The sequence below is a fragment of the Equus przewalskii genome, chromosome 29, assembly GCF_037783145.1.
Source record: "Equus przewalskii isolate Varuska chromosome 29, EquPr2, whole genome shotgun sequence".
NCBI lineage: Eukaryota > Metazoa > Chordata > Mammalia > Perissodactyla > Equidae > Equus > Equus przewalskii.
The window spans coordinates 23,561,556-23,574,479 of NC_091859.1; the positions used below are offsets into that span (position 1 = coordinate 23,561,556).

The following is a 12,924-nucleotide window of genomic DNA, read 5'->3' on the forward strand; positions in this document are numbered from 1 at the left end:
ACTCATATCTTTGTCCCCAGTGCCTAGCTCCATACCTGGCACAAAGAACAAATCAATAAAGGTTTATTTTTTAATGAAAAGGAAAAGACAAGACTGAAGTGTTGATTGAACTGGAGGGAGACAGACTTCTCTGCCTCTCACTTTTAACTTTGGGTTATTGTTTAAATAAATTACACTGGGACATAGCAAAGTAGGAGCATCCTTAATAGATTTTTTTTTCCATTAATAACTAAACATGTACCCATGTAGGTCTGTCTCCCAGGCCCACATCATAAACATTCACCTTTGCATTTTAATGTTTATGGAGGGTTAGTTCCCATATTTGCATGGGAAGTTTTGCATTTTCATAGATGTACATAATATTTCTGTGAATGAATGATTCCAGAATCCAAAAACTACTCAGGAGCAATTTAGGCTCTTCTTTAGTTATGGAGGAGGAGGGAAGGGAAGAAAGACAGTTGGGTAGTGAACTGGCCCAAATTCTTGTTTACATTATGTTCAAAGGTTGGGTTGAGGAAGTGAGAATAATAGAGAAAAAAGAAAAGAAACAAAAGAAACCAGGTCATGTATGCTCTCATAAAAACAAAAGGTCTTTAAGAGAGTGAAAAGTCAAGACACAGCTCGAGAGAAAATATATCTCCCAAGATATATTATATATGTGTTGGTATATATATTATATATGTGTTGCTATTTCCCAGGATATAAACACACACACAAAGACTACTAATCAGAATCTGTAAAGAACTTTCAAAACTCAATAATAAGAAAACAACCCAATTAAAAAATGGGCAAAGATTTGGAGGCTTAAATAAATCCATGAAAATATGCTCAACATCATTAATCATTAGGGAATGGCATATTACAAAAACTGTGAGATCCCACTACACACCTATTGGAATGGCTCAAATAAAAATATATTTGAAGTACCAAGTGCTAGCAAAGATGCGGAACAAGAAGAACTCTCATATATTGTTTGGTGGGAATGCAAAATGTTACAGCCAGTTAGGAAAACAGTTTGGCAGCTTCTTATAAAGATAAACATACACTTACCCTAAGACTCAGCAGTCCCACTCCTAGGTATTGACCCAAGAGAAATGAACATACACGTCCATACAAAAGCCTGTACACTGATGTTTACAATAGCTATATTTATAATAGTCAAAAACTGGAAACAACCCAAATGTCCGTCAACTAGTGAGTGGATAAACAAACAAACATCCATACAATAGAAAACTAATCAGAAATTAAAAAAGAAAAGCTACCGAAACACACAACAACGTGGATGACTCTCAAAAGCATAATACTAAGGGAAAGAAGGCATATGCAAAAAGCTACAAACTGTACGGCTGCATTAATATGACACTCTGGAAACAGAAATCAGGTCAGTGGTGCCTGGGGCTGGAGGGAGGGGAATGACTGCAGAGGGGCTAAAGGGAACTCTGTGATGGAAGTGATGGGGTGATGGAAATAATCTACAACTTGATTATGGTAAAAACTCATAGAACAGTACACCCGAAAAAGAGTGAATTTTACTGTATGTAAACCCTAAAGATAGAAAGGAAAAGTAGTGAACAACAGGCCAAAAAATGGGGGGTTCTTAACACAGCCTGAGAGACCCTGCATCGTCCTACTCCCATTGGCCTTTCAGCCTCATCTCTCCCATGATCTTCCTCACTCGCCCTAGCCACTTCAGCCTTCTGTCAACCCCTCTGCTCACCACATTCTCTCAGTTCCAATAACCTTTGCACATCCGGTTCCATCTACTGAAAAAGCTCTTCCCTCCACATCTTCTTCTTAGTAACTGTCACAGTTGTAATTTTACTTTGTTGTTGTTGTTGTTATTCTTTGATTAGTGATATGTGTCTCCTCCACTAAAATGAAAGCTCCCTGAGGTCAGGTTCTTTGTTCATCACTCTATGTCCAGCACCCAGCACTGTGCTTGGCCTATACAATGAGTATATGCAACTGCCTACTCAATGTCTCAACCTTCACACATCCAAAACTGAAATGCTTATTAGCCCTCCAAATACTATTCCACATGCAGAGATGCCATGTTGCACAATTCGAAGGAATGCCATCCACAGAACATCTATGTGAATGGTCCCCTGCCTCCTCCCCAGCGTGCCCTTCACATGGACTATCAATATGGACGGTGCCCTCTGAAGTTGTGCATTCTTCTTCTTCACCTCAGTTGATGGCAACACTATTCTTCCAGTTGTTCACGCCAAAAATTTTGGAAGCATCTTTGATTCCTCTTTTACTTTCACATCTCAGATTTACTCTATTAGGAAATTCTATTGGCTCTACCTTCAGAATAAATCAGCACGTCTCACATTCTCCACCACTCCCACTCTAGCCTCAACTACCATCATCTCCCATGTGGATTATTGCAGCAGACCTCTTTGGTCTCCCTGCTTCTGCTCCTGCCCCCCTACAGCCTCCTCTCAACCCAGTAGCCAAAAACCCTTTAAAATGTAAATCAGACTGTGTCTCTTCTCTGTCCTAAACCCTATAGTAGCTCCCCATTTCCCCTCAAAATAAAAGGCAAAGTCTTTACAATGACTTCTAAGGCCCCATGTGCCCCCCAGGTAGCTATCTGACTACATCCCTTACTTCTTTCGAGTCTGTTCAAATGTTACCTTCTTAAAAACGAGGCCCTCGGACCATTCTGTTTAACTTACCACTCTCCTTTACCATGCTGTCTTTTTCTATTTCCACTCTTGTCACCATCTAACATATTTATTATATTCCTTGTTTACTTATATCTTCCTTCTGCTAGGATATAAGTGCCATGAGAACAAGATTTACACCTTTAAACCTCTCCATGCATCTAAAACAATGTCTGGCATATTGTAGGTTCAACAGTGAATAAGTAACTACAGTGCCTGCTAAGTAATTAGAGTAAACGTTAATACGTACAGGAACAAGTGTGACACATATGTTGATACTAGTAACAAAGTTTGTCTCTCCATACATATTTATTTGTTAATATACCTGTATGTGGAATTGTGCAGCAAAGTGAACCCTGCACAAGATTTGCAGTCAAGGCTTGGGTGATTCCTGGCCTTTCACCACTTCCTACCTGTATGACTCTGCACAAAATTCTCTTTATCCACCTGTAAAATAGGGATAGAACATTTGCCCTATTAACCTCCCGAGGCTGTTGAGAAGATGAAATGAATGTGAATGGTTTTGTAAGCTGTGATAAGCTATCCAGTTATTTAGGTAGTGCAAGATTTGACACTTTCAATAATATCGACTGCCATCATGCTATTTACCTCCAAAGAGAGTTCTGTGCCTTCTGTACTGCCAGTCAGATTTTAACCTTTACTTCCTCCCGGTGCTGACAGGGAGGAATCTCTGAGCTCACCTACCCTGTTCAGGTTAACTACCCCCTCTTTTCCTTTCCATTTTAGGAAGATGGACAGCAGGTGCTCAGTTCTCTGCTCTGCGGTCTTTGCTGACTCAGGTTGCTTCTTCATTTCCCTAGGGAGAAGAAAAAAGAAGAGCAGTAACAACACACGTATGAGCACTGGCATAGCTTTACCAGAGCTTCAGTGGAGAGGATGGTGTCTCTTCTGAAGGGACAAAGATTAAGCCTCTTCTCCCACGGTGTGGAACATGGGGGTAACGGGCTGTTCAGACTTGGGTTCCCACTGCCCTACAGCTTTGCCAACTGAGAGACCTGGGGCAAGTCCCTTCAGTCTTACCAGGAACAGGACATCACCATACTTATCGCAGTGCCCTTTGGACCTCACACGAGTTACTGGAGGGTCAGAAGTAGAAGGGAGTTCCAAGAGACTGAGTTTTATTAAGGCTTTTGCTGTATTTAAGAGTAAAAAAAAATGCCAAACAAGCCTCAGAAATTGCCATTTGTTTAATGTCTGCATTAAACAAATAATCTCTTTCATCAGATGGAAAACACCATGTAAGTTATGATCTATAAAAATATATTAATTCATAGTACACTATAAGGAATGGATTCCTTATGATACACAAGTTTAAGTTCTATAATGAAAACTTTCAATCACATCAATTTGTCACTCTATGAATTAGCTTATTTAGAAATAATGTCAAAAGTTTATATGTGAGGCCCTCCTGATTCCCCTGGGAACAGGTCTGATCCTGTTTATGAAAAGGCTCAGGATGATACAAATTATTCTGTTAGTGCACTTTCCTAACCCTATGTTTAATCAATGGAATATCCTTGTTTTGAATTATTTAAATATATTATTATTTAACCACTTATGTGTTTGTGATTTTCAAGTAAATTATAGACGCCTCAGGAAAGAGACCCAAATACAGAAAAAATCAGCTAATAAAATTTCATTTGGCTGCAGCTGGTCAAAGCATGAGCAAGAGTTTTGTGTCACGAAAGCTTACAAGTTGTTTGAAGAGGCACCGGACTGAGGGACAACCCCGACTGCTCCGGACATCTGGCAACCATATGATATCCTTGAACTTCGACTTCAGAATGAATACATAAATTTGTGAAGGTAAAGCTCTGCTTCAACTCACATACTCTTGGTCACGATTAAATAAAAACCTCCCGCCAGAAACCTAAATCATCTGGAAAGCCTAAGGAGTCCCAGGAAACTGTTTTCAACACGTCACCATCACTAAAACTGGAAGTGCATTTTTTTCCTTTTTTCTATACCATTTACTCTTCCCACCAACGAAGACTACAAGGTGCCCAAGGAGGCTAATGAGAGGAGCGGCGTCAAGTGTCAGGTTTTCACACTTCGGGAGAGTGAACAGAAGGCGGCCGAGCCTGAGGGGAGGGAATCTTCTCTTACCTTGAAGAGGGACTTGGGAGAACGTTGGATATCAGCTCCTCGTTAGTATAGTGGTTAGTATCCCCGCCTGTCACGCGGGAGACCGGGGTTCAATTCCCCGACGGGGAGGTTGGCTGTCTTTTACTAACACAGAGCATTTTCTGTGTAAAATTCAACTGCGTTACTCTCCTGACAAACACAAGATGCTTCTATGTTTTGTAAGTGCTTCTCTTCAAAATGGTGACTTTTAAGCTTAATGCTCACCGTGAAATAAAAGCGCACCCTGAGAGTAAAATGCTTTATATCGTTGGAAGAAGAAGGAAGACAACGTTAGCCCTCAGCGTCGCTTCCAGCCGCTAGCTGGCAAAGGTCTGCGCGTGCGCAGTGGCGCCCCGCCAAATTCCAACTCGAGGTCACGAACTCAGCGCGCGGAACCCGTCGGGGGAGGGGAGAGTGAGGGCGAAGTCTCCGCCCCTAACCGGGCGGGTAAGAACGGAAATCGCTTGCTGAAGAAGAGGAAGGACCGATTTCCTTTGACGCTTGGGACCAGACCAAAAGGGAAAGCCCATTTTCCCGCCTCCGCTGGTTCCATCCCTACTTAGGTAGAAGGCTAAGTGTCAGGAAAATTTGGGCGCTAACGGAATCAGTCTCCAGCTCCAAACTGTACTGAGTGGAGGGGCAAGGAAAGAATGCAAGAAAGGTCCGGAGAGCCCGGAAGAGCCGCCATGTTACCGGAGTCCTAAGACACTGCGGGAGCCAGTGCCCAGCAGGACCTCGTGGCGCAACGGTAGCGCGTCTGACTCCAGATCAGAAGGCTGCGTGTTCGAATCACGTCGGGGTCACGGCTTTTTATTTCTGAAGTCGCTGGCTTGTGTAAACCTAGGTGTATTCCCGCCAATTTTTGAAAAATATCTTTCGTTTTAGGATTAAATGTTCATTGATCAAATGTTATCCTAGTAGTACTTTGCAAAAAGACAAGGCTAACTGAATATCGTAGAGCCTGAAACCTTATGTTTTTATGTACCCTCAGGCCTTGTAAAGTGAGTTTTCTGTCGCTTAACGTTCGTAATGTGTAGAAATGAGGACTTGCTGTTGTGCATTAGTGGGCATACCTATCCACGGTGGTCCTTCACAGGAAATGTACAATGCACTGTACAAGCTGTTTTTCCAAAACCGGTTTTAGACCCGTTCGCCTTTTGAAAGCAAGTACGAGACAGCACAATTTCTAACTCTGAATGTTGTAATAGTTTACGTGTTTTAGTCCCGTGAGCCAGGCACTGTAAACAACCCCAAAACGTAATTAAATGTCACTTTTACAGGTGAAACTGTGGCACACAGAGGAATAGTGACCTGCCAAGGGTCGCCCAGGATTCCAAACCAGGTGAATGACTCCAGATTCCTCTCTTTACTAAATGTTTTACAATAAAAGTGGAAGCAAACTCTTGAAAGAAAGTGCTAGAAGCCGTTGGACTTAAGTGATACACCAATACGCTTTTTATGTTTTCCCCTATTCATGCGAATGGTAACAAGTGAGATACCACTTTCAACTATTAATCACTTTAATACGAGGAAGCAGAGCTTACTCATTCACCTTTGTAAGCTCCAGCGTTCTCAGTACTGAGGAGTTTCTTCAAGGCATGTGTCAAACATTTGTTTTGACACAAAAATCACAAAAAATCAATAGCAAGACTATGAGAAATTAATATTTTTAGGTCTTTATTGGATATGTTCCATGAAAGTCCCTGAATTTTTCTTAGTGTTTTGAAAATATGTTAACTTATTATAATTCAACCTATTATAGCAGTATATATTGTATTTGCACTTCATATAGTTTATTCTTCCCTCTATTTGATTAGATTGAGATTAGATCAATTTCAACTGTTTTTATGGACCACCAACTCTGATGAGTCTGATGCTGTGCTAAGCACTGAGGAAAAGGATACACAGTAAAAATGGGCTTTTTCGAGCAACAGGAGACATATATTAAGTAACCAAATACCATAATATGTTGGGATAAGTGCCATGAAAGTAGCATGAACAGAGTGGTGTGGGGTCCTAAAATAGGGACGTTAACTCTGCCTTGGTTAGTACAAGAAGGCCTCATAAAGGAGGATCCGGAAAAATAATGAAAAGTTTCCTCTGTGACTTTAAGGCATTGTTTACCTAATGGACGTATTTGAATGCCTTCTATGAGTCAAGTATTGTCACTTAATATCCCTGGAATCTGATTTCTTCAACTTTAAAAGTAGAGGTTGAGGTTTGTATTAGTTTGCTAGGGCCACCATAGCAAAATACCACAGGCTGGGTGGCTTAAATAACAGAAATTTACTTCTGGGCTCTCAATATTGTTCCATTGATCTGTGTGTCTGTTTTTGTGCCAGTACCATGCTGTTTTGGTTACTGTGGCTTTGTAGTATAATTTGAAATCAGGGAGTGTGATACCTCCAGCTTTGTTCTTTTTTCTCAGGAATCCTTTGGCTATTCGGGGTCTTTTGTTGTTCCATATAAATTTTAGGATTCTTTGTTCTACTTCTGTGAAAAATGTTGTTGAAACTTTGATAGGGATTGCATTGAATCTATAGATTGCTTTAGGAAGTATGGACATTTTAACGATGTTAATTCTTCCAATCCAAGAGCACGGAGTATCTTTACATTTCTTTGTCTCTTCTTTGATTTCTTTCAACAATGTTTTATAGTTTTCAGTGTACAGATCTTTCACCTTTTTGGTTAAGTTTATTCCTAGGTATTTTATTCTTTTTGTTGCAACTGTAAATGGGATTATAGTCTGAATTTCTCTATCTGCTACTTCATTGTTAGTGTATAGAAATGCAACTGATTATTGTACATTGATTTTGTATCCCACAACTTGACTGTATTTCTTTATTATTTCTAAAAGTTTTTTAGTGGACTCTTTAGGGTTTTCTAGATATAAAATCATGTCATCTGCAAAGAGTGACGGTTTCACTTCTTCTTTTCCAATGTGGATCCCTTTTATTTCTTTTTCTTGCCTGATTGCTCTGGCTAGGACTTCCAACACTATGTTAAATAAGAGTGGTGACAGTGGGCATCCTTGTCTGGTTCCTCTTCTTAGAGGGATAGCTTTCAGTTTTTCTCCATTGAGAATGATATTTGCTGTGGGTTTGTCATATATGGTCTTTATTATGTTGAGGTATTTTCCTTCTATACCCATTTTATTTAGAGTTTTTATCATAAATGCATGCTGTATCTTGTCAAATGCTTTCTCTGCATCTATTGAGATGATCATGTGATTTTTATTCTTCATTTTGTTAATGTTGTGTATCACGTTGATAGATTTGCGGATGTTGAACCATCCCTGCATCCCTGGAATGAAACCCACTTGATCATGATGTATGATCTTTTTAATGTATTGTTGTATTCGATTTGCTAGTATTTTGTTGAGGATTTTTGCATCGATGTTCATCAGTGATATTGGCCTGTAATTTTCTTTTTTTGTGTTGTCCTTGTCTGGTTTTGGTATCAGGATAATGTTTGCTTCGTAGAAGGAGTTAGGAAGCCTCCCCTCCGCTTCAATTTTTTGGAAGAGTTTCAGAAGGATAGGTATTAAGTCTTCCTTGAATGTTTGGTAGAATTCACCAGGGAAGCCATCTGGTCCTACTACTCAGCCATAACAAATTACGAAATCCAGCCATTTGTGACAACATGGATGGACCTTGAGGGTACTATGCTGAGTGAAATAAGTCAGAGGGAGAAAGTCAAATACCATATGATCTCACTCATAAGTAGAAGATAAAAATGACAAAAAAAAATACACATAGCATTGGAGATTGGACTGCTGGTTACCTTTGGGGAAGGGGGGAGGGGGGAGGGTAAACGGGGTGATTAGGCTCACATGTGAGGGGATGGACTATAATTAGTGTTCGGGTGGTGAACATGATGTAATATATCCAGAATTCGAAATATGATATACATCCGAAAAAGAAAAAAAAGCACAGATAAAAAAAAAAGGTGGAAAAAAAATAACAGAAATTTATTTTCTTACAGTTCTGGAGGCTCAAAGTCCAAGATCAAGGTGACAGCAGCATTGGTTTCTTCTAAGACCTGTCTTTGGCTCATAGATGACCATCTTCCTGCTATGTCCGCACATAGTCTTTTCTCTGTACTCACATATCCCTGATGTCTCTCTCCATGTCCAGGTTTCCACTTAAGAAGACACCAGTCGTATTGGATTAGGGCCTACTCTTATGGGCTCATTTTAACTTAATCACCTCTTAAAAGGCCTCATCTCCAAATACAATCACCTTTTGAGGTTTAGGGCTTCAACCTATGAATTTTGAGGGGCACAATTCTGCCCATAACAGAAGTCATGCTCTTTCTTCCCTCTGGCAACCTTTGCATATACAGCATGTATCTGTAACAGTACTTACTTGATCTTAGCTCGGACCAAGCATGTTATCTCATTTGTACAAAATCATACTCTTGTGAGGTAGACAGCAGGTTGTATTACCTTGTTAATCATTTTGTTATGGCAGCCCTAGCAAACGAATACAGTACAGCTTCTTTGGAGAACTACTAGTTCTCCAGTATGGCTGGAGAGAAATAAACCTGTAGAGGTAAACAGGAGTGAGATCACACAGGACCTTCTGTGCCATTCTAACTCAGATTTTATTCTGAAGGCAATGCTGAGCTATTATTCAAGAATGTGACAAGGTCAGCTGGAGCTTTACAAAGAATGTAAAAAGTGGCCTGGAGCTGTTGTTTCTGGACCAGCATCCTGGGAACAAGTTAGAAATATAAATTTCCAGGCCCCACCCAAGACCTACAGACTCAGAAAACTGTGGGAGTGGGCCCTACCAACGTGAGTGTTAACCAGGTGCTTCGGGTGATTCTGATGCAAGCTAAAAGCTGAGAACCATGGGCCTATAAAGCAAGGCCAGGTGGGAGGTCTCCCTTACCTCACAAGGTTGTTTAGAGAATCAAATAAGATAAAATACATAAAAATGTTTTATAAGTTGTAAAGCGGTATATATGTATGTCATTAATACTGCTATAGCTCTAAAACTGTCACTTCATGCTTCTTTCTCAAGACTGGACATCTGTAGTTTCTTAGAATAGCCCATTTGCTGACTTGCTACAACTTTGAAACAACCGAAAATCCAACACCTCATTTTAACTTAAACGTCTACAATCATTGTCTAGGAATCATGTGAGAAAAGAGGCTCTGGAATAGACAGATCCATATTTGAATTCCTAAATCCTGACGCTTAATAGTTCTGTGATTTTGTTCTATTTCACTAAAAAATTTCCAGTCTATCATTTATTCCTCCAAGTGGATTTATCCACTAGTTTAGAATACTCTGAGCATTTATTTCACCTGTTTAATAAGCTAGCTTTCTCTTTTGAGGTTATTTTTAATCAGTTACCTATCTGGATTCACTGATAAAATGGAGGCTTTGGAAAAGCAAAACTGAAAGACTCGGAATCCTGATAAACCAAGTGATTCACCAATTTCTCACACTAATTCAAAAAGAAAAGTAGCTATGGTTATAAATTCATGTGTTCATTGTACAAATCTTGGGAAATATAGAAAAACATAAGGAAGAAAATAAAAATCACTTGTGCCCCACCACCTACAGGAAACTACTACATTTTAGTCTATATTCATTTAGTCTTTTTTCTTTGTATATATATTTTTTAATTATTTATTTATTTATTGAGGAATATTAGCCCTGAGCTAACTACTGCCAATCCTCCTCTTTGTGCTGAGGAAGACTGGCCGTGAGCTAACATCCATGCTCGTCTTCCTCTACTTTATACATGGGATGCCTACCACAGCATGGTCTGCCAAGCGGTGCCATGTTTGTACCTGGGATCCGAACCGGCAAACCCTGGGCTGCCAAGAAGTGGAACATGCAAACTTAACTGCTGAGCCACTAGGCCAGCTCCCATTCTTTGTATATATTTTTAAAGATACACATATCCATACACACTTCAGTTCTTTGTAGAACTGAGATCTTACTCTACTAATGGTTCTCAATATTTCTTACTTAATGCTGTATTGGGAACATTCTCTCATATTCTTTTTTTTTTTTTTTTCTGAGGAAGATTAGCCCTGAGCTAACATCTGCTGCCAATCCTCCTCTTTTTGCTGAGGAAGACTGGCCCTGAGCTAACATCCGTGCCCATCTTCCTCTACTTTATATGTGGGATGCCTACCACAGCATGGCTTGCCAAGCAGTGCCATGTCCACACCCGGGATCTGAACTGGTGAACCCTGGGCCACCAAAGCACAACGTGTGAACTTAACTGCTGTGCCACCAGGCCGGCTCCTCATAGTCTTAAATAAATGTCGAGAACATAGTTTTTATGACCATGTAGTATTTCATCATCCGCTCTGTTTGAGGTGACACCCTTAAATTCACAACCAAGCTCTATGCAAAACAGGATAATGAAAAACAAAAAAGTCAGCTGTGCATTAATAACATTAAGAACTTCAAAAAGGGAAATGAAGGCTGTTATCCAAGTGATTTAGGAAAAAAAGTTTTGGAAGAGTTTTCTGACAAAGTAGTTGCATCAATTTTATTTTTTAAAGCTGTGGCTTCACATATAAATATCTTTCCACTGTTTCCCAAGGTTTTAGGCATCAATGCTGTAACATTTATTTTTTTTTTATTTTTCTTTTCTGCTTTATTTCCCAAACCCTCCCGGTACATAGTTGTATATCTTAGTTGCAGGTCCTTCTAGTTGTGGGATGTGGGACGCCGCCTCAACGTGGCCTGACGAGCGGTGCCATGTCCGCACCCAGGATCCGAACCCTGGGCCGCCGCAGCGGAGCGCGCAGACTCAACCACTCGGCCACAGAGCCGGCCCCAATGCTGTAACATTTTAAAGAGTTTTTTAACCTAATACATGTTTCAACATAAAAGATAAAAACTAATTTTGTTAGATGAATATAACACAAAACACCAAGTTTTTGTTTTTATTAATACAGGAATTTCACAGATGACTGAAAGAATCAACTCCTTGAAGAGAGAAGGATGAGATCCACAGCACAAGTGGTGGAATTCACTCTGCTATAAGGATGCTTCTTCCATAGAAATAAGAAAGATGCAAGAGAAAATGAGGCAAGGTCACCAGCTGAAAATAGAAAGAGGTGGTGGAAAGGGATGTGAGAGATTTGAGGAGAGAAGTGAAGCTATGAATGTTTAATCCAGAGAATGAATAGCTTTGCCAGCCAGTGTTGAGTGCTCCTGTGAGGTCTGAGGTTATGAATTAAAACCAGTCAGCCTGCTGTATGACTTTTCTCCAGTAATCTTTGCTACTTGAGTACAAGCAGTAATAAAGTTTGTTCCAGCAGTTTTCGGTCCAAGCAAGGTTGAGGTTCTTCCAAGCAAGAGAGCATAGAGACATTGAAGTAAGAGAGTTCAAAATGTTTGCAAAAGAGCGAGTAGAAGGATTGATTAGAGAATCTAAGTCAACTGAGTTGGAAATTATGATATGACGGCAGAAGCTGGATAATAGATTTTTTTAAGTGTTTGGGTTAATGGATTAGGGGTCTCAGGTCAGTGAGCATACAATAAATAAGCTGAGAGGAAATGGCAAGTGACTGACAAGTGGGATGCTTGAAGTTGAGATTTAGAAGGTAAAAGTTATTGATGACAAGGTTCAGAGTCTCACCACTGGGGTGGATGGATAAGACGGAATAGAGGAAAAAAACGTTGGACATGAAAAGGTCTAAGATCTAAGAGGCCAAGTGTTGGTGTTGCATGGGTCATCTACAAGGGTGTTGAATTCACACAGAATGTAGACAAGAGGGATGGTGAGGAAAACCTAGAGCAAGGAGCAAGTCTCTAATTTCTGAGGGACAGCGGCCAGGAGGTTGATAAACTGTAGCAGTAAAGATGGTTGAGGGTGATTTAGCCAGATAACATGAACTTCAAATGATTTTGGAGGAGAATTTGGAAGAAGTAATCATGAACAAAGAGGACACCCAAACTCTATAGCCCAGCCTCTTAGCCTTAAGGTACACAGAGTAAGAGAAAAAATAACCTCTACTTTGAAGCTCTACAGCAGTTAAAAGCAAAAATCACTTTCATCACTAAAAATAGTGGTGCTGGGGATATACCTGGATGCATCTAGGATGATATAAAATCTAAATTTGATAATTTAT

At 40.0% G+C, this 12,924-nt stretch overlaps 1 long non-coding RNA gene and 2 other non-coding genes across 5 annotated transcripts; all 3 read left to right on the top strand.

Moving 5' to 3' along the window:
* The first annotated feature begins 4,832 nt into the window (after positions 1–4,832).
* On the top strand, positions 4,833–4,904 carry TRNAD-GUC (transfer RNA aspartic acid (anticodon GUC)). Its single transcript has one exon. It is a non-coding gene; the product is annotated as a tRNA-Asp (tRNA).
* Positions 4,905–5,216: 312 nt separating this feature from the next.
* On the top strand, positions 5,217–12,046 carry LOC139080281 (uncharacterized). Of its 3 annotated transcripts, none has more exons than XR_011534647.1 (3): positions 5,217–5,562; positions 6,095–6,156; positions 8,799–10,400. It is a non-coding gene; the product is annotated as an uncharacterized lncRNA (long non-coding RNA). The 3 variants fall into 3 exon arrangements; XR_011534648.1 differs by lacking the exon at positions 8,799–10,400 and adding an exon at positions 11,746–12,046 and having other exon boundaries at positions 5,260–5,981; XR_011534646.1 differs by having other exon boundaries at positions 5,260–5,981; positions 8,799–11,114.
* Positions 5,546–5,617, top strand: TRNAW-CCA (transfer RNA tryptophan (anticodon CCA)). The gene has a single exon. It is a non-coding gene; the product is annotated as a tRNA-Trp (tRNA).
* Positions 12,047–12,924: the final 878 nt, after the last annotated feature.